Source organism: Mus caroli, chromosome 8 (genome assembly GCF_900094665.2).
Source record: "Mus caroli chromosome 8, CAROLI_EIJ_v1.1, whole genome shotgun sequence".
NCBI classification, from domain to species: Eukaryota; Metazoa; Chordata; class Mammalia; order Rodentia; family Muridae; genus Mus; species Mus caroli.
The window spans coordinates 116,649,599-116,677,001 of record NC_034577.1 but is presented as its reverse complement, the minus strand read 5'-3'; the positions used below and the strand labels follow the sequence as shown (position 1 = coordinate 116,677,001).

At 48.1% G+C, this 27,403-nt stretch overlaps 1 protein-coding gene and 1 long non-coding RNA gene across 3 annotated transcripts in view; one reads left to right on the top strand and one right to left on the bottom strand.

Annotated features, from left to right (window-relative positions):
• The window catches only part of Sipa1l2 (signal induced proliferation associated 1 like 2), a 151,248-nt gene that overhangs the window by 31,564 nt on the left and 92,281 nt on the right, over positions 1-27,403 (top strand). The window lies entirely within an intron of this gene.
• Positions 1,925-15,311, bottom strand: LOC110299767. Its single transcript, XR_002378519.2, has 5 exons — positions 14,777-15,311; positions 14,451-14,536; positions 14,132-14,229; positions 10,874-11,044; positions 1,925-2,118 (listed from the first exon to the last, which is right to left on the bottom strand). It is a non-coding gene; the product is annotated as an uncharacterized LOC110299767 (long non-coding RNA).

Here is a 27,403-nt window from a genome sequence, read left to right as displayed (position 1 = left end):
CTGCCACTGCTGCCACCACCAGCACCAGTACCACCAGTACCACCAGCAGCAGCAGCAAACAACGTCAAATCTCTTCTTGGGGGCTCAAAGGCTTGAGGATGAGACTCGGTGGTTTATTTTTTTGTTTTGTTTTTTAATTTTCCTCCTAACTCAGGGTTGGTCAGTTTAGGGGAAGCTAGGATGACCAACTATGCCAAAACTGTGTGTGGCGAGTCCTGGGTAGGCCCTGAACTAGCTGAGCCCATCCATCGGCAGGGGGCCAAATACTGGGAGACAAGTCTACAAGGCCTAGAAGGTGGCAGGAGGGTGAGGAAGAAGCTGGCCATCTTGCAGATTTACCACCTTATTGCCTCGCCATGGCCCATCTCGCTCCAGGATGGCAGGAGTTTGTGTCTCACTGCCTGCCACACAGGTTGCTGGAGGTCCTGGGTCCTGAGTGCCTAGGTTGGGGAGTTGTTGGCATAGCTTTGTGTTGTGGAGCTGGCCCAGGACCTGAGTGATGCTTGCTGTCTGTGCATGCGTGCACGGGGCAGGTGCTGCAGACCCCACGCCCACTCTGTAGACCCAGCCCTGGCTCGTACGTGGGACATCTGCACCTGTCTGTGCACTGCCGAGATTTTTGCCTCTTGAATTTTGACAACTTGTTAGGCAGTTCTTGCCACTCTGCTGACTTTGGAGATGCCTAGCAACGTTTTACAGTTTGGACAGTTTCTAATCACTTTAACGAAACCATAATCATTTTATGACGAGAACCCTGGGGACAGGAACTCTAAGCTGGGTTTTGGGTTTCTCATGCAGCGGAGCTTCCCTTTTTAATAAAAAGCAGTCCTAGATGCAGTCAACAGGAGCCACCTAGGGTCAGTCCTGCCTCCCAGCCCCCCTGGAGCAGGGCTGCTGTGGCTGGAGGTCAGAAGCATAACCTGTATGAGCTGCCTGGCTACTCCCTAGCCTCTGTCCCAGGCCAGGGACTCAGCAATGTGGGACCCAAGGCCTCAGTTTACATTATGATGACAGCTCAGAGGCAGAGCTGACAATCTGACATAGGACTGCCGGAGAGAATAGAGCCCTGGCTTTCTTACTGCTGCTTTGGTGCAGTATGCGCGTGCCACCATGGTTCTGTACAGACGAGTTGAATAAGGCAGAATGCTGCTCACTTCCTGAGCATAGCCGATCCAGGCAGCGATCTGCAGTTACCTGGGCCTGTGCAGTGGGCCAGCACGGTTAACACAGAGGTTCCCAAACTTAGAAGCTAAATCCCAAGGAACTAGACTTCCTTATTCCCACTGGCCCTGACTAATTTGTTTCCATTTTCTCCTTACATACCAGAAACAAACATGATTAAAAACTTCCCTCCCCTCCCCTCCCTTCCCCTTCCTTCCATTCTCTTCCCTTCCCGATAAAACTGAATCTTGAAATACTAGTGCATGGTTTTATTTTATATTAGTTGATCTTTTTGGTTTCCTAAAGTTCTCTAAGGAAGGTTTGGGATGGTTCTGGATTGCCTTTATAAAAACAATATCTTTTGCTTATTCTTTAGCAGTATCATGCATGTCAACAGTGTGCCTTGATCGATCACCTTTATCCTCAGTCCCCCCTCCCACTCCTCAGGCACTCCCAACATGTCACTCCCCCTCCCCTTCATGTTCTTTAAATGTTTTAAGTCATTAATTTAAGATATATTTTATTTCTAGTCATATGTTTGTGTCCATGTGTGAGTGTGAACACGTGAGTGGACAGATCTGCAGAGGCCAGAGGAAAGATGTCTGATCCCTGACCCTCCTGGAGCTGTGCTTCCAGATGTTTGTGAGCTGCCCGGGGGTGGATGCTGGGAACCATTGATCTTCTGCAAAAACAATACATATTATAAACCGCTGAGGCATATCCACATGTGCTCCCCCTGTACCATTTAAAAATAACCTACTGAGCTTAATAAGTTTAATTAGTGCTTGCTGGGATGTTGACTGATGCTTTTGACTGGACCTTGTACAGGTAACACAGCTGCAGTCCATCTGTACTCGCAGTCACGCGCCTTGTCCAGAAGATAGTATATCATAGACCCCTCTGGTCCTCTGGTTCTTAGATCTGTTTCTACTCCCGTCTCCCATGGTGTTCCTGGTCCTTGGGTAGGATGAATGTTGAGATAAATGTCCTATTTAGGGATCACTCAGTAGGCGTTATTCTCAGCACTTTGACTAGTTATGACCCATGGCATTAAGTGATCTCGGCCTATTGCAGAGAGAGACTTCTCTGGTCAAGGTTAAGGGAAAGACTAATCCATGGGTATAAACATAAGTGTTTCAAAGGCAGGCTGATGACCTGTCTGATGCCAAGTTGACTATAACAGGTTCCCCTCTAGGACCCATGACCTCCTGAGCCATGCTTTTGACCAGGTTTGCAGTACAAGGCATGAGTTCTCTCCCGTGGGGCAGGCCTCAAATCCAGTCCAAAAGCAGTTGGTTATCCCCATGACCTTTGTGTCACTGTCATAACAATGGGCACATCTTGCATGGCAGGTATTAGCATTATAGTGGTATTGTAGAATGCAGGGTCCAGTGCTGAGTAAGACCAGATATATGTTCTCCTCCAGTGGCCTGGGCAGCATTTGCCAGTACTGTGAAAGCTAGCGTGTAGTAGGAAGAAATTTTCAGATCAGTTCTAGCTTGAGTTTTCTATATCCTGCAACCAAAGTATGTTGTCTCTTTAGCATTAGGTCTTACTGTCTAGTTCTAGTGGGTGACCAAGGACAACAGCAATGGCATGTATTGTTTTGGGAACCTTTGGTACCTCCACAACCAATGACTTACATGGTGGTATCCTATGTCCAAAACTGGAATTTTCATCTGATAATCGAGTCTTCTACAGGAAATCTTCTAGAAGACTTCCTACTTAACTTTGTGATAATCAGCTTTTTTTTTTGTGTGTGTGTGTGTGTGTGTGTACACGCGCGCACACACACTGTGTTCATGGATGGTGTTTGTGTGGGAGTCTCCATGGAGGCCAGAGGTCAGTCTTAACTGTCGTCTATGGCTTTTTGACTTTTAGCTCTACCTTTTGAGATAAGATCTCTAGTTTGTCTGGTGCTTGCTTGCTCTGTCAGCTAGATGGGTTGGCCAAGGAGCCCCAACCCCAGCCTGGGGTCACGGGCACATGCCACCATACCTGGACTCCACCTGGGTGCTAGGAATCCAAACTTAAGTCCTCAAGGCTGTTTAGCATTCACCTTGCTCACAGACAGAGCTATCTCTCTGGCCCAACATTACAACACACACACACACACACACACACACACACACACAAATGAGAGTTTTTCTTATCCTCTGGTGTCTGAAGTCCGGGAGTCTGTCGAATGCCTAAGGAATCACCTTTTGTTTTATTTTTACATACAAACCAAAAACTGTTTCCATTTGAAGCCAGTAGACTCATGTATAATAAAATACTTTTTTGTGTGTGTGGTTCTTGTTGTTGTTTTTAAAGAGGTAAATGTTTTAGGTGATGTAAGTCTTCTCCCCAAATAAGAACCTTTGAGAAGCCAGCAGCAGGTGGCCCTGCTCCACTACACCAGTTTAGAAATGTTCACCTCTGGAGACATGGCTGCCACTCACTGCTCCAGGAGAGAGTGCAGAACAAACATGTCTTGGCTGCTCATTCCTCAGTGACTTCTGTCTGCCCGGCTTCCCGTTTTTAATTCTGGCAGTAAGCGTCTGCGAATGTCTGCTAAATATTCCTCTCCCTATCAGACAGCCTCCAGTCAGGCTGTGTGCGTGTGTGAGAACCGAGAATTTTCCCTCCCTCTCCTCCCTGGTGGTTTGCTCCCAGTAGCCAGTTTATGGGAATCGTCTTTCAGCAGTGATGGAGGGAGAGGACACAGGACTCAGGCCCAGGCCCAGAGCCTATGGGAGTGGCCTTCCATGACAGGTGGCCTTAGAGGCCAGGACTCTTGCCATTTCAACTGCGTTGCATTTCTTCGTGAGTGTCTGAACACATTCTAGGAAATTAAAAGTGAGAATGGGAAAGGGTTAGGAAGACAGGTTAGTCCGCAAATGCTTGTTGTGGAAGTATGAGGCCTGACTGACCCCAGGACCCAGATAAAAAAAGCCACCGTCCTGGGAAGCAGAGACAGGCAGAGTCCTTAGCCTACACCCTGAACTCCAGGTCCATTGATAGACTGTCTCAGAAAGCAAGGTCAATGGGGAACAACACCCTATGGTGATCCCTGGTCTTCATATGAGTGTGTACATGCACACACACACTTGGGACATGAAAAGTGTACATGCACACACACACTTGGGACATGAAAAGTGTATTTATTCTACTAGGTTCTGCAGGTGAGACTGGTGTAGTGTGACATCCCACCACTGAGGTAGCCCAGGGATCTAGGAGCTTCCTGGACTTCTTATACTTTGTTCTGGTGTGCACCCTCCCCAGACACACACACACACACACACACACACACACACACACACAGAGAGAGAGAGAGAGAGAGAGAGAGAGAGAGAACTAAGAGAAAGCCCTCACTGTTGGTAGCTAGCCAGAGAAGGGGCTTACAAGACAAAAGTACTGTAGAAGCAACGCAGGTTCCCACCAGGCACGAGTTAGAGTCCAAGCACAGCTCTGCCCGTGGATGGCATGTGGACCCCACCAACTGCATCCTAGGCTGCGGAGGCAGTTCCCTGGAGATTCCAAAGCCTATCAGGCAGATGGGGTCAGAGCTGGCACAGCTCACATCCACTGTGCAGTTACAAGAGCCTTGGGCTGCCTGATCAGTGCAACTCCCACGGGGGTGGCTCCATCTCTGACCTGCTCTAGTGGAAAACTTTACTACCACCATTGGGCAGCTTTTTAAAACCTCTGCTCTGCAGTGCAAATAGCTGGACAATTTTCTGGTTTAGTCTGGGAAATGGGAGAGTCCAAAATACTTGAGCTCCAGGCAGCTGCTAACTTTTCGTTACCACATCTTCCCATTCAGATACCCCTGGTTACCCATCCTTTAGACCAGTGTCTGAAGGCAGGGCCCACAGAAGGCAGGGGGCTCTGCAGTTTACCCTCTGTTGTCTGTAGTCCAGGACCAAGAGCACCACTCCCACCCCACATACACTAAGTTACTGGGCTTTTTTTTCCTCTGCTAGACCTCCAGAGGGGCCGAGGTTCATTGCCTTTTCTATGTTGTACATTGCATGGAGACAACCTGGAAGCCTGGCCTGTTTGTCTGCATGCGCACCTGGTAGATCTCGGTTGCCCCTGGCTCTACTGACCTGGTGCATGTGCACCACACTGGACATCGTGTCTCTCTCTGGTGTTCAGGAAGTACAGGGTCTCATTCCAGCTTTCTTGTGGAGCAGCCAGACCTAGGGAGGAGCGGCTGTTGGTGAGTAGCTGCTTCTACAGACTGGCCTCTGGCTGTGCATAGCTCCTGACTACAGCTTCTGGCTGTGCACAGCTCCGGGCCAAGCTCAGCTTCCAAAGGAGATGCTGGAGTTGGATTCATGTGGCTGTCGAGTCCACTGTGTCTTTTCTGTGTGCTCCCTCCCCCTTCCAGAAGAGCGTCTGAGCACAGGCTTGCTCTCCTCCTCTGTCAGCCTTGCTGTTGCCTTGTTCTCAGTGAATTAAGTTTCTTTCTCCTTTAGTTGTATTGAGCTTTGGTAACTTGTTTACTGTCTGCAAACTCAGGCTGTATGCAAATATAAATTTCCCCTTGATGTATCTTGCTGTCAGTTGTTGAAGCTTAGTCCTTGTGGGCATTCCTGAGACAGGCCGCAGAAGCAGGCAGTGGTAAAACCCTGGAGTGAGGGTAGAATTGGCAGAGGGATTCATTACTATTCTTGTTGCTGTGGTTGTGGACAGAAGCAACTTAATGGAGGAAGGACTTCTGCTTCCACACTGGAAGGATATGGTCTGTCACGGGGGCAAGGCACACAGCAAGAGCACCTAGCTGCTTTCTTTCATCTCAGTGGACCAGGAAGTAAAGACCAGACAGGAAGAGGGTTGGGCTATAAACCTCAAGGCTAGAAACCTGCTTCCTCCTATGAGGCCCCACCTCCTAAAGGTTCCTAACCTCCCAAAACAAAGCCATCAGCTGGAGACCTGAAGTTCTTGAGCCTGTGGGGGGCATTTCACTGTAAAGCCACATCAGGAGATGGGGTGGCCTGTCACATTTTGTGCCCTGGGGTCTCAGTTCCCTGGTGAGGCATAGGGCGGGAGAGTGGGAAGTACTGGGTGTGTGGATCACACACATACCTCCAGGGACTCAGGAAACCCTGTGGAGGAAGCCTTTGCTGAAGACAGCCGGCATCTCTGTGTGGCATCCCCGTCACCCCATAAGTCTCACATCAGGAAGCACCCACCCTTGGCCGTGCAGTCAGTACTTCAGGAAGTAAAACCGCCTTTCCTTTGGAGGTGATAGTGAGAAATTATTTCTTTTTCTCATGCGTGTACCTCACGCATCTCACTTTTATGAACCAGACACAGTCACTCAGCATCCCTCCCTTGGACGCAGGAAAACCTCATTTCTCCCAGGAGTCGTGTAGTAAAGTTGTTGGCAGGATTGAGCAAATTTCTCCCTGGAAAACATCCAAGCCTGGGACCAAGTAGGAAACAAGTCTGTGCCCACTCAAGTGTCTGGTGACAACTGAACTGTTTGCAAGTTATGCAGAAGATGTTTTTTAGAACTTGTCTCATCCTCAGGGTTTCAATTATTTTGATCCCTCCTCCCTCCTCCGACTCCAGAAAGGAGACTGAGGAGAAAATCCCTGCAAAGCTAAGCCTGAGTGACTCCTGCTATGGTAATTAATTGGCAGGAAAATCAATAATTGAGTGAGAAGTCTCTCAGTCAGTGGTGACAGAGATGTGCGGTGAGATGCTAGTGAACTTGGGAGACAGCACCAGGGGCAGGGAGCTAATTGGATGAATTTACATACTGCATGCCTCTGTAGTGCCTGGGCTGCTAGTCTGTCTGAGACTCAGAGACCCAAATGTTTAAACCTCATAAGCGTTTGACCCTGAAAGAAGCCTAAGTGAATAGATATCTGACTCAGTGAATTAAAATGGGACCACCTTTGCATTGTCTGTCAGACAATTCGAAAATGTTAGCTCACTTCCTTTCTTCACAGAGCAAATTCTTTCCCATTCATCGCCCCTGTGTGTTTCCTCAAGGGGGCTGCTGCCTTAATGATGTTTGAGGATACTGACTCTGGGCCAGTTTAATCACAGGTTCTTGTTTGTAGGTTTTTTCCATCCTTACAAATCATTGAGGACCTCTGAGATGTTTGTTTTGTTTATGTGAGATCTGTCAGTAGTCATCATATTGGAAATAATAAACAAGTTCACACACGAGGAGAGGCTGCGACTCACTCAGCACTCGTCCCATCCCAAGCTCTGCAGAGCCCAGGCAAGGCACCGTGAGATGTCAGGTACCAGCCAAGGGCGTGGCAGATGGTGTCACCTGTCTGAAGGCCTGTGTTCTGTGTAAGAAGCACAGCGGTTCTGTTTTCCTTTAAAACAGGCGCGTCATTCCTTCTCTTTAAGCCCTCTCTGAGCGGCCTCTTTGGGTAAGTGCTCCACAGTTTACTCTCATGTGGCAGGTGTGTCCTGGGACAAAGTAGCTCCCTGATTCCTAGGTCTGTCCCTAGGTGTGATCCCTCGAGGGATAGACCACGGGTGCTGTGGAGCTCAAGGGTCGAGACTTTATAGGGCCACTTATTTTTACTTGTCCCTGAACAATATTGGAGGAGATAGTCTAATCAATTTGTAGATAGTGTAAGTTTTTTAAATATTTAAATTTTTGAGATTATAATATATCATTACTCCTTTTCCTTTCTTCCCTCCAAACCCTCCTGTGCTTCACCCCCTCTGGCTTGCTTTCAAATTCATGGCCTCTCTCTCTCTCTCTCTCTCTCTCTCTCTCTCTCTCTCTCTCTCTCTCTCGTGTGTGTGTGTGTGTGTGTGTGTGTGTGTGTTCTTAAATACAGAATGGCGCCTCCTCAGTCTGTACAGTGTTACTTGTGTGTATGTCTTCTCAGAGCTGGCCATTTGGTGTTGGAGAACCACTCACCCTGCTTACGTGCTCCTGGCTAGGGAAGACTCTCTCTCCCACTGTTAGCTTTCCTTAGTTGCCTGCAGTTCTTTGTCTAGGGTGAGGCCTCGTGAGCTTTCCCTTGTCCACATTAGCATGTCTATTGATGCCTTCCTTGTTCAGGCCTGTTTCCACTGACATGTTGGTGGGTAGTTTCTGACATTTCTAGGAAACACCGTGTCACAGCCAACTCTCCATTCCTCTGGCATTTAGAATTGCTCTCTCCCCTCTTCTGCAGTGATCTCTGAGTCTTAAACTTAGGAGTTCTGTTCTAGATGTTAAATTTTATTTTATGTGTATAAGTGTTTGTCTGCATTTGTATATGTGTATATTCACATATGTGCAGTGCCTGTGGAAGCCAAAAGGGCACCAGATCCTCTGGAACTAGAGTTACAGATGTTTTGAGCTTTCCATGTAAATGCTAGGAACCAAACCTATTTTTCTATCTAGAGACAGTCTTGTTATGTGGCCCAGATGGTGACCGAGGAGTTTGTCCTGTTATGTCATGTGACCTTGCCCTGTGTGCAGAGGCTTGTCTACTGCTGACACAGTGAGAAGGTCCTGTCTTGGAATTAGTGTGAAAATCGTTAGATTTGCATATCCATTAGGAGCCCCGAGACAGAGACTGGCGTGGTCCACAGCACATGGTTTGGGAGCTGCTACCTTAAGATGCAGAGCAGCTAGAGAGCCTGACTCAGTTGGTAAATCTACTGTAGACACTTGAGGACTTGAATTGGAGCTCTAGCTGGGGCAGTGGTGCCTGTAATCCCAGCACCCTGGAAGCACAGGGCAGAAGGTCTCTGAGGCTGCTAACTGCACACACACACACACACACACACACACACACGCATACTAGCCTGCACACACATACAAAAGCACATAGGAGGTGTGGTAAGTGAAGAGATCAGGATTTGATTATGTGTCAATTGAATAGTACAGAAATAGACTAGAACTCTGGTGTCCCTTTGTGGGCGAGAGTCCACATTATAGACATTTAATCACCTCGCAGCTGTACTGAGTGGTGGGACCTGCCAGGGTGGCTACTGAACAAATGCTTTCTTTTGGGGACTGAGTGATCTCCATGGCTGGGTGAGAGCACGGAGGCCCTCCCCAGACATGGTCACTTGATCCTAGACTTTGCAGATGCAGAGGCACATAAACTTAATGACATGGTCTGTGGCCTTTTGTTATAGCAGCAGGAGCATGTGAACTGCTAAGGCATGGCACTGACTCTGTGCCCGCAGCCCTGTGCTCTGGACAGCGACTAAGTGCCCAGCACATGATCCACTGAATATCTTTGGTAGTCTGAACAATTTGAGGGACTTAGATCCACAGATAGAGAGTGTTAAAACAAAACAAAACAAAAATTGTGTTAGTGTATAAACATGAGTCCAGGGTAAACTATGTTACGCAATAAAGCATCAGTGCTGTGAGCTGTGCCTGCCCAGCCCCCCACCTTCCTGACTCTTTTTCACTCTGTACCCAGTTCTACTTGTCCAGGGCCCCTCAACCTCCAGACAGCTGTGTGGTGCTCTCCTGAAGTACTAGGCACAGTTAGAAAAACTGGCCATAGGATTCTGACTGGACTGCAGGAAGCATAAGGGACTTCCTGTTGGTGCCAGTTGCGCTCACTCTCAGTTCCGCAGTGTTTCTGCCCTGCGACTTGCTCTGTGGGTGTCGGAATTGTGTGCACAGAGCAGGGAACTCCACTTGTGTGAGGCTTTGCCTAGAAGGATTTCTTAGTAAGGGTTTCCCCGGTTCTTCTGCCTTTGACAGAATCTATCCTGGTGATAGCAGTGTTCAATTTACTCTTTTGTGGGTCAAAGCCATCACCTTGTGCTTTGGTTTGTGCCTGTCTGGAAGTCTTTGGGATAGCATGTTCCCTGTGAGTTGACATTTTGCCCTGCTGCATTCTCCTCTAAGTGTTGCTGAATTTGTGTGACTGCAAGAAGGGTCTCTTCCAGTAGCTTGGGGCACGTGGGCTGGAGAAGCCGTGTAGCCTGGTAAGAGGGTCCTACTGCTTCCCACAGGAGTCTGTACAGTCTGTAGGTGTGGAGAACTGGGACCTAGTGATGTCATACTGTCTTCCTAATGGTGTCCCAAGGACCCAGGTTCCTAGTGAGAGGACATGAGGGTGACTGTGGTTGGAGGTAGAGTCCCCTGGCTGCACATTGTACACAGCATTCTGGCGGCAGCAGCTCTAGACACAGTGAGCCTCACTTGCTTTTCCTATGGAATCTTCCTGGGCTGGCTCCTGAATCCACACCGAGCCATCCTTAACTTTTGGTGTTGGCCTCATGTTTTGAAATATTCCCACTCGGTTGTCCTACGTGGTTGGCTGTGCATAGTTATTACTTTTGCAGTTAGAGGCACCACCTTTTCCAGTCTTTCTCATCACACAGTTTCCTAATTCAAGCTGTGAGAGATTTAATTCAGTTCTGTAGGCGTTTATGGGGTGTTTGCAAGTCGGTAGCCGCGTTATTACAAACCTGCCTCCTTGTTTTCCGTGTTGCCTGGAGCCCTTTGATTAGCATGCTCCCCACCAGTGCGCTGAGCCTGCTCCTCACTCCCTCTCCCTTGGTGGGTTGTTAAGGCTGAGAGCCTCCTCAGGAGATGAGTGGTCCAGGGCTCACTCTTCCTCTCTGCTCTGGGTTGTTGCAGTCCTGCAGTTTGCTGTTTGGTGGGCGCTCAGAGCTTTGCCAGGCCTTTCTGGAGTGGGAAGTCAGGAGTGGAAGAGAGCATAGGATCCAGAGGGGGAAATGGCTCTTCGCCGTTACCTTTACCAGAGCAATAGAATACACCCACCTGTCTGTCACAGAGAAATAGGCGTTAAATTCTGATATTTCTGGACGCAGTGAGCTACCAAATGATGTAAAAGCTGATTCTCTTGCATTCCGTCGCCAAAGCTTTCTTGGAACTTTTCTCTCACGTAATTGGTTGCAGACGTTGGGAATGCATGTGATGATGACCTACACCCTAGGTGTGCACAGGGTTAAAATGTGAGCAGTTTGAACTTAGGAACCCTGTTCTGTGAGGAAGTACTCAGTATTCCTCAGCCAAAATCTTCCCCTCCCCCACAGGAAAAGACAACTTCATAATTTCAAATGGATATATTCACTGATTCTCTTCAAGAGTGGCTTAGCCTGTGGGGGACACAGACACACTAGTTTATTTTCTTTTTTGTATCTTTCTTTTGTTGATGGAGCTCATAGGGAGCTCATGGATTCTCATTTGTGTTTAGAGGGAATGGTAAGCAGATGTGTATCAAGAAATCCATGTGGCTGTGAGCTCTGCCCCACTAAGTGTATAGACACAGGGGCAGCAGAATTGGGGAGATGATCAGCCTCAGCCGTGTGCCTGTTAAAGACACCTACAGGCAATTGTTTAAGTTGGTCTTTTCTTAGTTTGTTATGGTTGCTCTTAATCTGCATCCTTGAAATAGAAAATACACTTGGATTTCACAAGTCTGATTCATTCTCCTTGATTTAATGAGCACCACTGAAGGTTCACACTATGGGCACCCAGGCTGAACACGTTCAAGACATTGTTCAGTTGGAGCTCAAATCAGCCGCTGCACAGAGCACAGCACAGCACGGCTCCCACTGTGCTGCGTGGTCCAGAGTTGGATCAGACCTCAGCTCTTTAGATAATGAATATAAATGATGCCATCTTCTCGTTTCTAATGTTTAGCTTGTCTATAAGCAGGTGCTGGTGCAAACTAGCAGATGATTGTGGAAGCCTAGGTCAGCTGTGCATGTCAGGTCCAGGGACCTTTGCTGTTCCCGGGTAGGTATGACTGTGTGGTGTGCCTTACCGCCTTACCTCTTGACACAGAGCATCCTGTGAGTGAGCCTACATCCCATGGTTCTCCAGGTTGCTACTCCACCCTGTGCCCAAGCCTCTGTCTGGGCATGAGAACCAGAATGGCAGGATTGGTAGCCGGATGGACAGAGGGTTAGAAGGCTGTTTGCCTTTTGTGTTCATTACAGGATAGAGCTTTTTAGCATTAGTGTATCAGGAATGTATTTAACATTAGTGTAGCAGGAATGTTTTGGTTCTGAAGTTTTCCTTATTCATTTTGTGTATGGTAAATGCTGAAAGAGGCAGAGAATTTCCTATTCCACATATGTCTGTGATAATAATTTACTGCTAATTACCAAAAAGAGTTAATATTATAAAGTTGGGGGGGCAGGATAAAAGACCATGGCAGCAGACAGTGGTTTTTGAGTCTAAGAAGCTTGCCTGCTTTTGTTAATTCACTTTACAACTATTTTTTGATTCCTGCCAATTAGACCTCAGGCTACTACCTATTTAAAAACTCACAGTTGAGTGCACGGGCGTTAAAAGAAGTCATGTAAGAAACTGAAAATGTTGGAGCAGAGGGGAAGAAGGCAATAGGAAGCTCTTTAACTGTATTCTTAGAGATGCCAGAGAAGTGGAGAGTGAAGGTCTTTAAAGCCATGGAGGATGCTACACAGACCTGAGAGGGACCTGTGAGGTAAGGTATAGGCCTGAGAGACTGCTTTATATGAGCAAGTACTGAAAGGCTGAGAGAATGCCCTGTGAGATGAAGTGCTGTCGTCAGACTAAGAGAGTTCTCTGTAAGGTGAAGGGTGTCCTCTGAGGTGACTTGGAGCTCAGAGTGCTCTGTGAGGTAAGATGCTTTATGTTTTAGCCTTGAGTGGTAAGCCTGGTCCCAGGTGTGTCCTTATGAGCTCTGCGCTGAGATGAGAGGGGCAGGTCTGACTGAAAAGTATAGTAAAGTCAGTGTAAGTGTAACTGGTAGTTTCCTAACAGTCTTTAGGTGAAGGAATGGGGGCCTCTCTGGTGTCTCCTGCCCTACAAAGCCTTTCCTTTTCTCTGTGTCTTCTTCCAAGTCAAGTATGACTTCCTCCTCTCCAATGAGGAGGAGGAACCCACCAGAAATCTCTTCTGGTGCCATCTGAGGACACTGGGATTCATTCTGTGGGAAGCCTGGCCAGGCGTTAGAGAGTGATTCTGGTGCCAAGAGTTTCATCCTGGTGTAGACAGCATGTACCGCTGCGTGTTGGTGCTAGATTTGCTACATAAATATTTGTTGGATATTAAATAGCTTCAAAGGGTCTCTGTGTCCAGTTTCTCTTCCTTTCCTGAGTAACTTGAAAGGAAGTAGAGTAGTCATCTTAAACCACCCAGGTTTCAGTGCCATTGATGTTGGGAATTCCACAAGATCTTGATATGCCTCAGTGCAGTGTGTGTGTGTGTGTGTGTGTGTGTGTGTGTGTGTGTGTGTGTCTGTACTAGCCTGGGTGAGTTGAGTGGTCGCCATACTAAACACATACTATTGTCAGGATCGTTAGTGTCCAAAGCACATTTCCAGGAAGACTGATGTCATCTGACGTACTAAAGTCCCCTGGTGCCCACTGTCCTTAATGCACGCGATCTACACCGAGTGCTGACTGGGCAAGCTGGGCTAAGTCTGTGTTGGTGTCCAATGCTGCTTGTTCACGTCATCATCGTATCTCAGAGTGGCAAAGGGAGTGTGGTGGCCATCCTAGCTGTACAGGATTCTGAGGGGAGAGATGTGACTCTTTTGCTGATTGCTAGAGCTTCTGAGGTCTGCGCAGAAATGGACAGGGCGTGCTTGACTTAGACTGATCTCAGTATATTGACAAGGAACTTTGGTTTTATTTGTTTTCATTTTGTGTGTATGTACATGTCTATGTTCTTAACATGCAGATGTATGGAAGCATAGGTCAGCCTTTGGTGTCTTTTCTTAAGTTCCGTTCATTTCATTTTATGAAACAAGGTCTCCCACTAGCCTGGGGTCCAACAATCCAGCTGGGCTGTCTGAATAGTGTGCCCCAGTGACCGTACCTGCCTCTTTGCCTCTAAATCCCAGCACTGGGTTTGTAGGAGCACACCATCATGCCTGACTTTTCTTCCTGGGTTCTGGGGATTGAACTCAGGGCCTCAAGCTTACATGGCAAGCACTCTACACAGCCCCAAGAATTTTACTGTTAAAGAAAAAAAACAAACCAAACCAAAAGGTAGCCTTGCTTAGATGCTGATTTCCCTGTATACTGGCGGGTTGTCTTCTTACCACTGGCGGAAGAGCTACAAGGAATAACTGTGGGTTGGTGCTGGCTGCACTTCCTCAGAACCTCACTTCATCAGGAAGCCTGCTGGTAGGAACAAGGTGTGGGGAGGGGCATGTCTGCATGGCTTGTTTCTGTGCAGAGCATCTTGTGAGGTGTCCCCAGCACAGACCTAGGAATGTGGATCTTCCTGCCCCTTCCCTTGCATCCCAGTACATAACAGTTGCTGGGGAAGACTGCTTCGCTGGAAACCCAGTTTTAGGTGTTCCCCCTCCCCCCCTTCCCAGCCCAGACAGAGCCCTTACCTCATTAAGCCACCTGTGAAGGAGGAAGTGTGGCCAGGCTCCAGAGTCCTCATTGATGCTACTCAGAGAATCTGTGGCTTCCTTTCCTGGCCATAAACAAAAGCAGCTGAAAGAATGGGCTTTGCTTCTCATGGGATGCTTGCTGTGTCAGGGGAAGGGAAGGTGCTTTCTCAGAATGTTCATCGTGTAGGGGTCTCACCATAAAATACAGACAGTAACCCAGAAATGCGCTGTGAAGCTGACTATTAGCAGCAGACTTTTCGAATTTGTGTTGAGGTCTCATAATACATGCACACAAGGACACATGAGGACAGAACCCTCCTTACAGGAAAATTGGAATATTGATCTTTGAAAACAGCGATGCTTCAGAAATGCCTCTCTCTTAAAGTCTGGAAGGTCCTACTGTGTTCGCAAGAGATACTTGTTATTCGCAGTGCAGTCCTGTCTCCCGCATAGGTCTCCCTGGTGATGGCTCCATGTGTCACACATAGTGTTCCTCTTGCACAGCCTCAGTGGCAGAGACCATCACAACGCAGTGTGCTCTTGTCCTACTACAATGGCTAGAAGCTAGGGGCTGCCTGTGGGAACTGCTGGCTGTGATAGATGGACAGACAGGCCAGGGAACACTTGGATAGGAAGTCTTTCACAAATATTTTGGTGTTTGGGGTCATTATATTGTAACATAAGCAGTTAGGCATTATCAAGTAAATTCATATATTTATGTAGCCATTGTGTCTGTCTGTCTGTCTGTTTGTGGTTTTCCATAAGACTAGAATTCTGAACCTGCTAAAGCAACCTCCTTTATCTTCCTCCCTCTGAACCTATCCATTCTGCTTCTGCTTTGAGTCTTCACTATTCCTGGAACCCCATTTAAGAGAAATGGTCTGTCTCAGCCTTTGTCCCTTTGTGACTCATGTATCTCACTTAGTGGCCCTGGAGCTTCAGTCATAATGCATCAGACGTCAGAATTCCCTTCCTCCTTAAGGCTGAATAACATTCCATTGTGTGAATGAGCCACACTGTTTATTCACCCATCAAAGGACACTTGGGTCAGTTGGAATGAGAGCTGTTGTCAGAGTGGCTAGACACATACCGCTAGAGCAGTGTTTCTCTACCTGTGGGTCACGCCCCATCTGGGGTCGCCTAAGACCAGCAGAAAACACAGATATTTGCATTACAATTCATAACAGTAGCAAATTTTCAATTATGAAGTAGCAATAAAAATAATTTTTTTATGGTCACTACAATAGGAGGAACTGTATCATAGGTGGCAGCATTAGGAAGGTTGAGAACCACTGCTCTAGAGCCACTGTAAGTTCTTTGGATGCAAATCCTGGATCCCATGGCAAGGCTGAGGGACCTGCTGCCTGTGCCTCTGATTCTGAGCCTCAGAACAAGAGCAATTGCTCATCGAAGGAGAAACCCAGCTGCTGCCGAGGGGCTTCAGTAACGTCTCATCAGCTGCTTTGCGCTTCCTAAAGATGGAGGCGGACTGAGGAAGGTCGGCTTTCTAAAGCAGAGGCCAGTGACAGCCTTCTGCATAAGTGATAAGCTTGTCTTCATGTCGTAGTGAAGTGGTTCATGAAGGTACCAAGTCAGCACAGCAGCTTCTGAGCAGGACGGTGGGCTGTCCTCCTTACTGGGGGCTGCCTCATCTTGCTGGACGCCTGCTCCTGGGTTCCTTCTGGTCAGTACCCCTCCTTGCTGTATCTTGGGCCCTTGTGCTATCTATCATACAGGAGTGTGGATTTTAGGAAGCTTTAGTTTGCAGTTCTTATAGCTACTGCTTTGAAATATAAGTTGTGGATGGTGAAGCTTGTGATCTGAGGAGCAGTCTGACTTCAATTCATAGTCATTCATAGTCTCCCCACTCCCCTCCTGTGTCCACCCCTTGAGTGCTGAATCCCAGTGTGCACTGCTGTGCATGGTTTAGGTGAGGTTCAGAACAGAACCCGGGCTTTACACGTGCTAGGCAGGCAAGCACTCTTCCAGCAGAACTGCAGCCTGGGCCAAGAACCAAGAATCTGGACCTTCCAAGAAGGCAGTGCTTCTCTGAGCACCAGGTTCCTCATTCAGGGAAGCAGGATGGCCTGTGGACTCTGCCACTCCCTTCTTTCCTTCCCTCTCCTTTTACAGTAGGTGTGAGTTTGTAAACAGTATCGGAACTGTCACCAGATGCAGTTGTGATTTAACAGGGTAATCTGGAACACCCTTCTCCTTCTGGTCTTGGTGTTGCCTCCATAACACTTAGAAATGACTGTGATCATAAAGGCTGTTGGGGGATGTGGTTGACTCGTGTTGCTGTTTCCTGTGGTAGAATTAGAACTCAGGCGTTTTAAGAGTATTTGTTGAGGCTGGAGAAATGGGTCAGTGATAAGGGTCCAGGTTCTGAAAGAAAGAAAGAAAGAAAGAAAGAAAGAAAGAAAGAAAGAAAGAAAGAAAGAAAGAAAGGAAGGAAGGAAGAAAGAGTGAGTGAGCGAGCGAGCAAAGGTACATGATTACCCTAGGTATGATGGAGGAGAAAGTCTATTATAGATATATGGGAGAGTCAAGGGTAGACATGACCTTGAGCTCTGTAGGGAGAGGGAACCAGGTACAACAGCCTGGAGGCCCAAAGGAACAAAGAGGGCAGGTAACCAAAATGATTGGATTATGTAGGGAAAGCAGCCCAGCTGCAGCCCAGCCCAGCCCAACAACCTGCAGAAGACAGAGACCTGGTCAGATTCCCGAGGGAAATTTCAACAATAATTTTCAGTGTGCTCAGAATCCCTGGGTGACCAGAGCTCCTTCCAGGGTCCTCAGGATGTCAGATCCAGGCCCATCAAGGACACCAAAGCACTCTTATCCGGTTCTGTCTCCTCCTCTCCCAACGCGTAACAGAGCTGCTGAGGTGAATGCCAGTGTCAAAGGCTGAGCAAAAAGCAGGTAGGAGAACCCAGTGGTCTGCTCTGCATCCAGATGGCAGAGGCTTGCAAACGCAGACAGTCTTTGGGCAACGCTGTTTATAACAGAAGGTGAAGGGTTTGTTGTCAGTTTTCCCATACATCCCTCCTGTTCACTGTCATTTCAAGAAGTACTTTGAAAGGCGTATTTATCTGTGTATGTGTGTTGCCTACATTTATGTGCATAAGCCCTAGAGGCCAGAGAGGGCGTGAGGTTCTGTGGAACTGGAATTACATTGTTGTTGTCCACACGTGGGTGCTGGGAACCTGTTAGGTTTCAAACCTAGGATGAAGGGCTGAGGTGCTATTTAACATATGAAAGCAGACACTGGCCACCAGGTTTTCCCAGCATTCCTCATTTCCTACCTGCTAGAGGACCCTTCAGCTAACCAGGCCCCTGCCCCCTACCCTGAACTCTTCCAGCTTTGTGATCTGAGGAGCAGTCTGACTTCAATTCATAGTCATTCATAGTCTCCCCACTCCCCTCCTGTGTCCACCCCTTGAGTGCTGAATTTGTACATCGTGGTGCGGAGCCTAGTGCGCACCACGATGTACAACGTCCACAAGCAGATCGGAACTGTCACCAGATGCAGTTGTGATTTAACAGGGTAATCTGGAACACCCTTCTCCTTCTGGTCTTGGTGTTGCCTCCATAACACTTAGAAATGACTGTGATCATAAAGGCTGTTGGGGGATGTGGTTGACTCGTGTTGCTGTTTCCTGTGGTAGAATTAGAACTCAGGCGTTTTAAGAGTATTTGTTGAGGCTGGAGAAATGGGATGCAGATGAGATGTCCTCATTCAGGGAAGCATTCAAGGTTGTTGCTGCTGCGGGCTGTGAGCTCCAGGCTCTGCCAGCGGAAGTTGCAGCCTTTTTAGGTAAGTGGCTGCAGGCTGCTGTGCAAACCAGGTTACCCTCCGCAGCTACTTGATGTTTTAATTGGACTCCTGCATCCCAGGAATGGTTCTTTGGAAAGGTTGTGTTTTCTCGATGTATTGCATGCTGTAGCAGGTGTGGTGAGCAGGGCTCACACGGGCTCCTTTGAACATTAGGGTTGCCTAGTGGCGTGGGAGTGGGGGTTCAAACCTAGTCCCTGATGAGTTTCTATGTGTCCCTTGGTGTGTTTCGAGGATGTGTACTTTATAATCAGTTTGTGCATCTCCGTGGAGAGAGTGCCCCTTAGGTAACAGAGACGCAGGCAAGCATAGTATTGTGGGCAAAGGGCTGCCTGAAGTCCACTGTCCTGGACAGTTCAGGACACGATGTGGGGTGGGGGTGCTGAGGTGAGCTGCCGGAAGACAGATAGGCCAGATGGGAGTGACTGTTGGCTGCCCCTTTCAGCCTTGAGTCAAGGTGGCATTTCCCCCTTCCTCACATGAACTACAGAATACATGGAAACGGCAGGAAGTGAGATAGGTCTCTGAAGGACCCTGTGTCTGCCCTGCCTCTTAAGTCCCCACTCACACATGTGCTCTTTTGTACCTCACATGTGTGATCTTCCACCCTTTGCCCTTAAGAACATGAGTGTATGTTTCTTAGGAGTAAATGTGTGTGTTGAGTCACAGCAGGTTAGTTATCAACCTTGAGTTACTTAGTACTGGCCCATCTGTGCTCCATCTGTTACCAGCATCCCAGTTCAGGTCCCCATCTGACACAGAGTACCAGTCCTTCACAGCATCATCCACCTCCATCCAGTGTCCAGTCCAGGGCTCGGTGCTACATATGACTGCCATGTTTCTTGTGTGTTCGTGTGTGTGTGTTTATTTGTCTGTGTGTCTGTCTGTGTGCCTGTCTCTCTCTCTCTCTCTCTCTCTCTCTCTCTCTCTCTTTTTCTCTCTGTATCTGTCTGTCTGCCTTCATGCTCCTTTGACAGCTGTAGCTGGGCTGGCCTTTATAATGTTGTCAAGGCAAGTGTTTGAACAAGGACAGGATCTCCCCACCAGAGATGGCAGCATCACCACACACTGTCGTGATCAATGCATGAGGCTCATGTGTGTGGTGAGCTGTGGAAGTCTCTACAGAAGGGAGTGACTGCTGAGGAGTGGCAGCAGAGGCCAGGATGGCTTTTCTGACATGGCGGCCTTGTTCCCTCCTGATGGGAACCAGAAGACACCGTCCACTTCCTGTGCTCAGGGAAGCCCTTGAGCCTAAGTAAACTCTGACGTGGAAATAGCAGTGCAGAGAGGTGAGGAATGTTCCAGTACAGGAAGTAGGCAGGACTGCAGGGTTTTGGTTTAAGGAAGGAACCTTGTGACACAGCATCTGTCCTTCCAGTGCCGTGGGCTCCACTCCAGCTGGGTGTCAAGTCGGTGCTGTCAAAGCCAGGTGGCTGGCTGAGGCTGGAGCTACCTGGACATAGCTGAGCACCCTTTGGCGTTTTCTCACCTAAGAGAGCTGTGGAAAGCGCTATGCTTGGGTTTCTCCACCTGGAGGACCCATTTCCAGACCAACGCTTAGTGGGTCACCATGGGAAGGTCCTAGTGTGTGCTGACACCTGCCAGAGATGTTGGGTAGCATCTGTAGTGTTTCAGATCATAGTTCATTGTGTTATATATAAGAGTATTACTTCATTCAACCCAGACATGCACTGGAGGATACCAAAGGTAACTGATACCCACGGACTTCCTGTAAACTTTAAAAGTGGAATTACCTGGGAGTGGTTTTGCAGACCTTGGATCTCAGCACTCGGAATCTGAGGCCGGTGGATATCTGTGAGTTCAAGGCCAGCCTGATTTACATATTGAGTTCCTTATGAGTTCAGCCAGAACTGTTGATACCCACCCTACACCCCCTCCCCCAGAGGAACTAATAGCTCAGTGAGTGAAAGTGCAAACCCGACTTCCTGAGCTCAGTCCCCAGAAATAACATGGTAGCAGGAAAGAACTCTGGTCTCCATGTAATGCAGCGGCACATGTGTGCCCCCCCTCTGACCTCTATCCATGTATATATATATATATACATATGTGCATCTATATCCTAGTAGATGGAAGGACATACCTACTGTGCACCAGACTTGCAATGTGCTTCAGTTGGGAAGGCGTTTACAGTCCTGCATTGTAATGACTACTGTTGTGTTTTCCCTCCCTTAGCGAAAAGCCGTCGGCTCTGGGTTTATGAATGCGAGGACTGGGCTCTGCCGCAGAACACGTTGTAATTTCATAAGCTGTTTCCTTTCTGTGGTTTGTTTGTTTATATGGAGCGTTTGTTTGGTGGCAGCAGCAGAGGAAGGTTTCCTGAAGGAGGCATTCACTGAAGAACAATGGGTAGTGTTCAGGCTTTGATTCCTTGGTGAAATAACTGTTTTTGTTCCATGGAGGCTTGTCTCTGTTAATTAACCATGTGTCTGAGAGCAGTTGGGGAATCTGCCACATCCTGAGTAGTTCTAACTCAGGCTCTCGTGCTTCTGGCTCTCTAGGGGCAAAGCTCTTAAGACCTTGGGTCATTTGGTCCCCTACTCACCTACCTGGCCAAACCCCACTTTGAAAGATGAACAGAGACCCTAAGCACATGGTCCAGCCTGGGAACTAGAGCATGGAATCAGTGGCTGACGAGCTTCTCTGTTTACATTAAACTACACTTAGCAGCCATCCTCTTTTTCTTTAAGTCTGTCTGTGTGCTTGGCATTGCTACTCCTGCTCCGCATCCTGTGAGGATGAAGATGAGCTGCTTGGAAACCAGCCCGGGCCATATATGTAGACAAACATGCTAGTACGTGGACTTTGCGTGTTGGTGGCAGAGACCTGTAATAGCAACATTCAAGATACTTAGGCAGGAGAATTGTGAACTCTGGACTAGGTTGGGCTACATATGAGACATTGTTTCAAAAAAAGAAAAAAAAAAAAATCCCAACATAATACATCCCAAAACTGAGTTTGGTGGCACCTGAGATTTAGTGACAGGAACCTTCACGGTAGGGTCTTAGTGTTGGTCAGCAGCTGAGCAAGGCCAGCCAATTGTCAGGGTTTGTTTATTTAACCTTGATCAATTTGCCTAAACCTTTTGTTCATTGCTGGAGGTTGAGCCCAGGGCCTTGAGTGAAACCTAGATTTAAGTGCTTCACTTATATACTATATATACTATATACTATACATATATATATATATATATATACACACACATACATACTATAGCAAAATGCACTGTAGCGTCACACCCAGTCAACGACCTGGGGGAGGGGACGGGTCCTGGTCTGGTGAGCCGTGGGGAGCACCTCGTGTGCACCTCAGCTGCTGGGCTGCAGGAATGCTCATTCCAGCCATCACTCTCAAGGTTTCTGATGAATTTTATTAATGGGGACATTTGCACTACTGATATAGCTATTTAATTTCTGGGGGAGAAAATTAGCTAAATTGTTGGTAAGAACACTTAACCGTGATCTATATGTCCGTGTGACATAATTTCTGAAGGGAATACTGTGAGAATTCAATCTGAGCCAGATGGGACTGACCACAGGCAGCCAACACAAGTGACCCTGAATGACTTCTTCCACCTGGGAAGAGATGACTTGCGTTTTATGGCCTCCTTTCGCTCTGTGCCTGGGAATCAATGCACTTTCCATTCTGCTGATGAGAGCCTCTGGTGAGAGTGGCTCCAGGGTTCCTGGACTGTCTCAGCATTTTTAGCCTCAGGGTTTGGGGTAGGTAGGAGTCTGCTAAGCTTTAAGATTCAGTAACTTCTGGCACAGAAGTTAAAAAAGCTAATTGGCTTTTAAAGAACCTAGGGATCCCATTGCCTCTGGACCTGCAGCACTGTAACTGGTAGTGTTAGGATGGGGCAGGGCCCTAGAAACCCAGAGAGGCTCGGCTTGGCTACCGTCCTCACTAGAGCACATAGAAGGACAAGTGACAGGGGAAGCCAAGAAAGGAGATTAGTCCGAGTGGTCACATGGAGAGAGAAGAGGAGCCCAGATGTCCAGTGACTCCTCCTCTCTTCTCCCAACTTCCCTTCTTCAGAGTCCTGACTGTAGGAGGTTTAGGTTGAATTGAGGGCGTGTGTGCATAGCTAAGCACTGCTGGTCAAGTGTGGTCCCGCCCACCGCTGACCTTCCTCTCAGCTCCTGCCCTGCACGGCGATCTGACAGGTTGTCAGAGCTGTGTGGTATCTCTTCCTGGGAGACAAGTTGTCCCTCTGGCTGGCCCCGGATCTCAGTCTTTCCCTTCATGAGGTTACTTGGAAATCCCGGTTTCTCAGGGTCTACTCCTCCAATGTTCTGATAGCTGGGCCATGGGAAAAGGACACAGCATCCACAGAATGCCCTCATTAGCCTGTCCAGGACGGTCACAGGGTGAGGATGTCCTCCAGGGCTTGCGGTGAGCCATCTGCAGCTTCTTTACTGTAGACAAGTTACTTCTCTCCATCTTGGGTGCGTGCCCTGTCTCCATAATAAGAATTCATGGCAAAGATGTTAACCTCTGTATTGAAAAAAGAAAATGTGAATGCAAAGTTAGTATCAGGGATGTAGGGCTATTGAAATGTGGATTTTCAGTTTTCAGTTTGTTATGTGTTTCCTGCTTCTCAGAGTGAACTCTGTCCAGTCCCTTTGTGCACTCCACAACGGTGGTGCTCTTATCTTTTGGCTGTGTAGACTATGATGGCTTCGACACTAATAATGGCTTACTCTAGGCTGGCGTGTGTGCATGCACGAGTACACACTTCTAAGTGCAGGCACGCACGTATGTGTGCTCACATGGAGGTGGTTACAGTCCTGGGGTGCCTTACACCATGGGGTGTTTTTGGTTTTTGGTTTTTTTCTGGTTTTGGTTTTGGTTTGTTTGTTTTAAGACAGACTATTGACTAGCCTGGTGATAAACTCTCTTAGAAATACACTAGTTGGTCAGTGAACCAGAGGCCCACCTGTGACTGCCTCTGAGCTGTGTATGTGTTATCACTGTCTGTCTCTCCAGCCGTGAGCTGTCATGCTGGGCTTTTCTACTCGGGTTCTTGGGCTCAAACTCAGGTAAGTCCTCAGGCTTGCATGGTCAGCGCTTGGCAAGCCTAAGAGCATTTTGTTGCCTGCTTTGCTGGGCTGGTCAGGTGGCCAGTGCTGCCTTAAGCTCTTAGCTGCTCAGTCAAGACACTTTTTAAAGCATCGTTGTACTGGAGGCAATCAATGTAATAATAAAATCTATGTATCAGAGAGGGGAAACCTCATGCCACAGTGCGTGTGTGGCGGTCAGAGGACAACTTGTACCGTCAGTTCTGTCTTCCCATCTTAACATAGGTTCAGAATCCAACTGTGGTCACCAGGCCTGCAAACACTTTACCATCTTGCCTCTAAGAAACTTGGAAATCCTGTGTTTGGTATTTGAGAGCCAAATCACTGGCGAGCTGCCAGCATCTGTATTCCTAGACTTTCCTGGGTGATAGGCAGTGGAGGTGGAGAAGCTGTTTTGGCACAAGAGAAAATTAGCAAGAACCACGGTAATTGTCATAGGGCAGGCATTGCCTTCAAAGAGTGAGAAAGTTCTCTTTAGTGGCCACGACTATGTGACTCATGGGTTCTGGCTTGACTTCCCTGCTGTCACCTGCTGCCCTCTCCTCTTCATGGAGAGGGTGTGAGGGCTGATATGGTTCACCCTCTGAGCACACAGAGCCTGTGGGAGTGTCCAGCGAGGAAGGCAGCCAGCCTCAGGAGCCTGGTACTGAGGGAGCTGCAGCCTACCCTCCTTTCCTGTCCTTTGTCTATTGTGAGAAGCTTAGCATGCAGCCATTACTCCTGTGATCTGCCTGCCTGGGAACCGCACTATTTTTAGGAACTTCTCCACACAATAGGTTTATAAAAAGGCTATTGAACCTTTTTCGGCTGCTGTGTTCTGTCTGACAAGGCTGAGTTACAAGCAGGCTTTCCCGCCTCACTGTTCAGGAGGGTAGGATTTTCTCTTCTTCTACATCTTCTCTTCTCTTATTTAGTTGTTTCTTCCTTGGAAAGTACTTGGAGACCCAGAGGTCTGCTGGTCCTGTACAGCTATGCTAGGAATCTGGGGAGCACTCTGTTGTATGTGGAGCACTCCCGGTGTCTGTGGAGCACACTGGTGGATGTGGAGTACTCCAGTATCTGTGGAGCACTCTCTGCAGTTTCTCCAGCTCTGTTTCACACACACTGGTTAAGTTGCAGTTTTTTATTTCTCCTCCTTTTAAAATGTGCTAACATATGCACAGTTAGTGGTGCTGCTGGGGAAAGTGAACAAGGGAGCTGTTTCCTCCTTCCAAGTCTTTTGTGTCTTGAGTTGTTTTCTCAGAGGAAGGGATCCCATTGGCCTGGCCTGATGACCAATCGAGAAAGCAAGTACTGTTTATTACTTGACGTTTGTTTTAAAAGACCACTTGGGCTGGGGGTGTCACTAGCTTAGTTGGCAGCATGCTTCTCTAGCGTGAAGGAGGCCCTGGATTTCATCCCCAGTGCCACAGAAATCAGGTCTGACATCCCAGCACTTGGCAGGTAGGAGCGGGAAGATGACAGGTTCATGGTCACTCTTGGCTGCACAGTGCGTTCAAAGCCAGCCTGGTCTCTATGAGACCCTGTCTCTGCGGAATAAAAGAGGATGAGAAAGAGCAGTCGGGCAGTTGGATCTTGTTAGTTTCTGATTTTACGCTCTGAATATGTTTGCTCATCAGGATGGAAGGGCTGACTTGCTTGCCATCACTGAAGCCTGCCTGCCTCTTATAGAACCTGACGCTCTCCTGAGGCCACGGGATAGACTGGCCACTTCTTCCCCTTGGTATCTCTCAGTTAAGATGCTGTACCAAGCAGTGCACTAGACTTCACGCCGTGAGACTGACTTTTTCAAACACACAACTAAATTAAGATCATTCTCAAACTAACTTTCTTCTAGGTGATTAGCCAAATAAAGTTGTTGTTGTTGTTGTTGTTGTTGTTAGTGTTACTTGTAGGAGGTGGTAAACAAGAAGCTGTCCATATAACTCTGGGATACTTGCAGAGGGCTGGCCTTCCAGGCCTTGGTATATGTTCCTGGGATGTCAGCCACTGTAAGGACAGGTGTACAGCTGTGTGGAGGGCTCCACTTAGGTTCCACTGGCTGCATTTGAGCCATCCTTCCCACTTGTCCTCTCTAGTGTCTGTCATGCTCCTTGAGTTTGCCAGTGGCCTGGCTGGCATCTAGTTGGTATTAATACATCCTTGGGGTTCCTCAGGTGCCTGGCTCTATGGCACCTGCTCACTTCAACTGTGGAAGCTGTTTACTGATTTCCAAACATCATCTTGGCTCCTAGATCCATGACCAAGGTCACTGCACAGAGCATCCTGTATCCTCTTCCCTGTTGCCTCTGGTGTTGATTTCGTAAGTAAGTTTAGGGTGGGGCCCAGAGGATGATTTTCCTCCAGGCCCTCCAGAGGGAGTTGTCCATGTGGACCATCAGGGGTTGAATCATAAAAGCCCAGACAATAAGTAGCTCAGTCCAGGGTTCTTTGCTCTGTACTGTTGGCAGTGCAGAAGGGCCCACAGGCTTCCTAAGCTGCCCACCCAGATTCTGCGGCTGGCTTTACCCATCCGGATTGTCTGTTGCTGGAGGGCCTGTGGCACAGGGTGACTGTAGATGTTCATCCAGCCCCAGACCACAGGCTGAGTGGACTCTCATCGAATGCATTTGTATGTTGAATTACTACTTATTTTGGTCACCATCTTGGTCTTTTTGTGACTCGTGTTGTTGTGCTTACTTTTGCACGCTGGTGGGTCTATGAACTGTGTCTTATTAAAAAACATAGGTTCACTTCAGGGATGCTTCAGAGCCTGGTAGGGACATGTCTAAACTGTAGCTTAATTTACATTTCATGGTGACAAGTTCCTCTTTGTAAAAACAAAAACTCAAAACATTTGTGGTTGTTTTTGTTTGCTGAGAAAGACTCTCGGTTTGTAGCCCAGGATAACCCCTCAAATAAAATTGTCCTCCCTCCTCAGCCTCCTAGGTGCTGATACTCCAGATGTCAGCCACTATCACTAGCTTATAAATCTTTTTTTTTTTTTTTTTTTTTTTTTTTTTTTTTTTTGGTTTTTCGAGGCAGGGTTTCTCTGTGTAGCCCTGGCTGTCCTGGAACTCACTTTGTAGNCCAGGCTGGCCTCGAACTCAGAAATCCGCCTGCCTCTGCCTCCCGAGTGCTGGGATTAAAGGTGTTTGCCACCACGCCCGGCTCTAGTTTATAAATCTATGTAAATAATCAAAGGACAATTTCTCAGAGTTGATCTGACCCTCACTCTACCTTAGCATAAATTAGCTTAGGGAGCAGGACGGATAATCAAGAAGGATGTGGTGATGAGAAGAGTCCAGTCCATGTTCTTTCCCTTTCAGCATTGTCCTGATCTCTTCACATGGAGGTGGGCCTCCTCTGGGGAGCGGGAGGAGGGAGTGCCTGAAAAATGACTCTTCATACGAGAGGCAGGGATGTGTATACCACGACGCCATGCTGGCTTTTTCTGCACTGCTAGAGACTGAGCCTGGGGCCCATGAGCACATGCTAGGAAAACACTTCTCCATGCTTTGAAACTCGAGGCAGGGTCTCACAGAGTTGGTCTTACCAGCCTTGACCTTTGCTCCCCCAGCTTCTGTCTTCAGAGTCACAGAGCTGACAAGCCAGCTCGGCACGCAGGGGTTTGTTTACTTTTCTTTATAGAAACCGGGGCTCTGAAATCAGCGAGTCTGGGACCCCATACTCAGGTCTCATCTGCCTGAGTTTTTCATCTCTTCAGCTGTGCTACCTTCCAATCTTTCTTCAAGAAATTCTGTCTTTGAGGTCTCTTCCGTTTCCAGCTGACTTACAACTTGTTACTGATGTAGCCCAGGGCCCACAGCCAGAAACTTCCATCAAGTGGAGGCCCCTGGCTCTATCTAGGCCTGACCCTCTTGGTGCTTGCCTGCCCATGTGAGACACTTGAAGAGGCTGAGGCAACTGGCTGTTGTCCTTCTAGACCAAGAGGGACTGACTGTCCAGCAGCGCTGCTCCTCTGAGAGCCCTGGACAGACGCTGGAAAGCAGCCTCCATCTGAGCTGTATGACCTG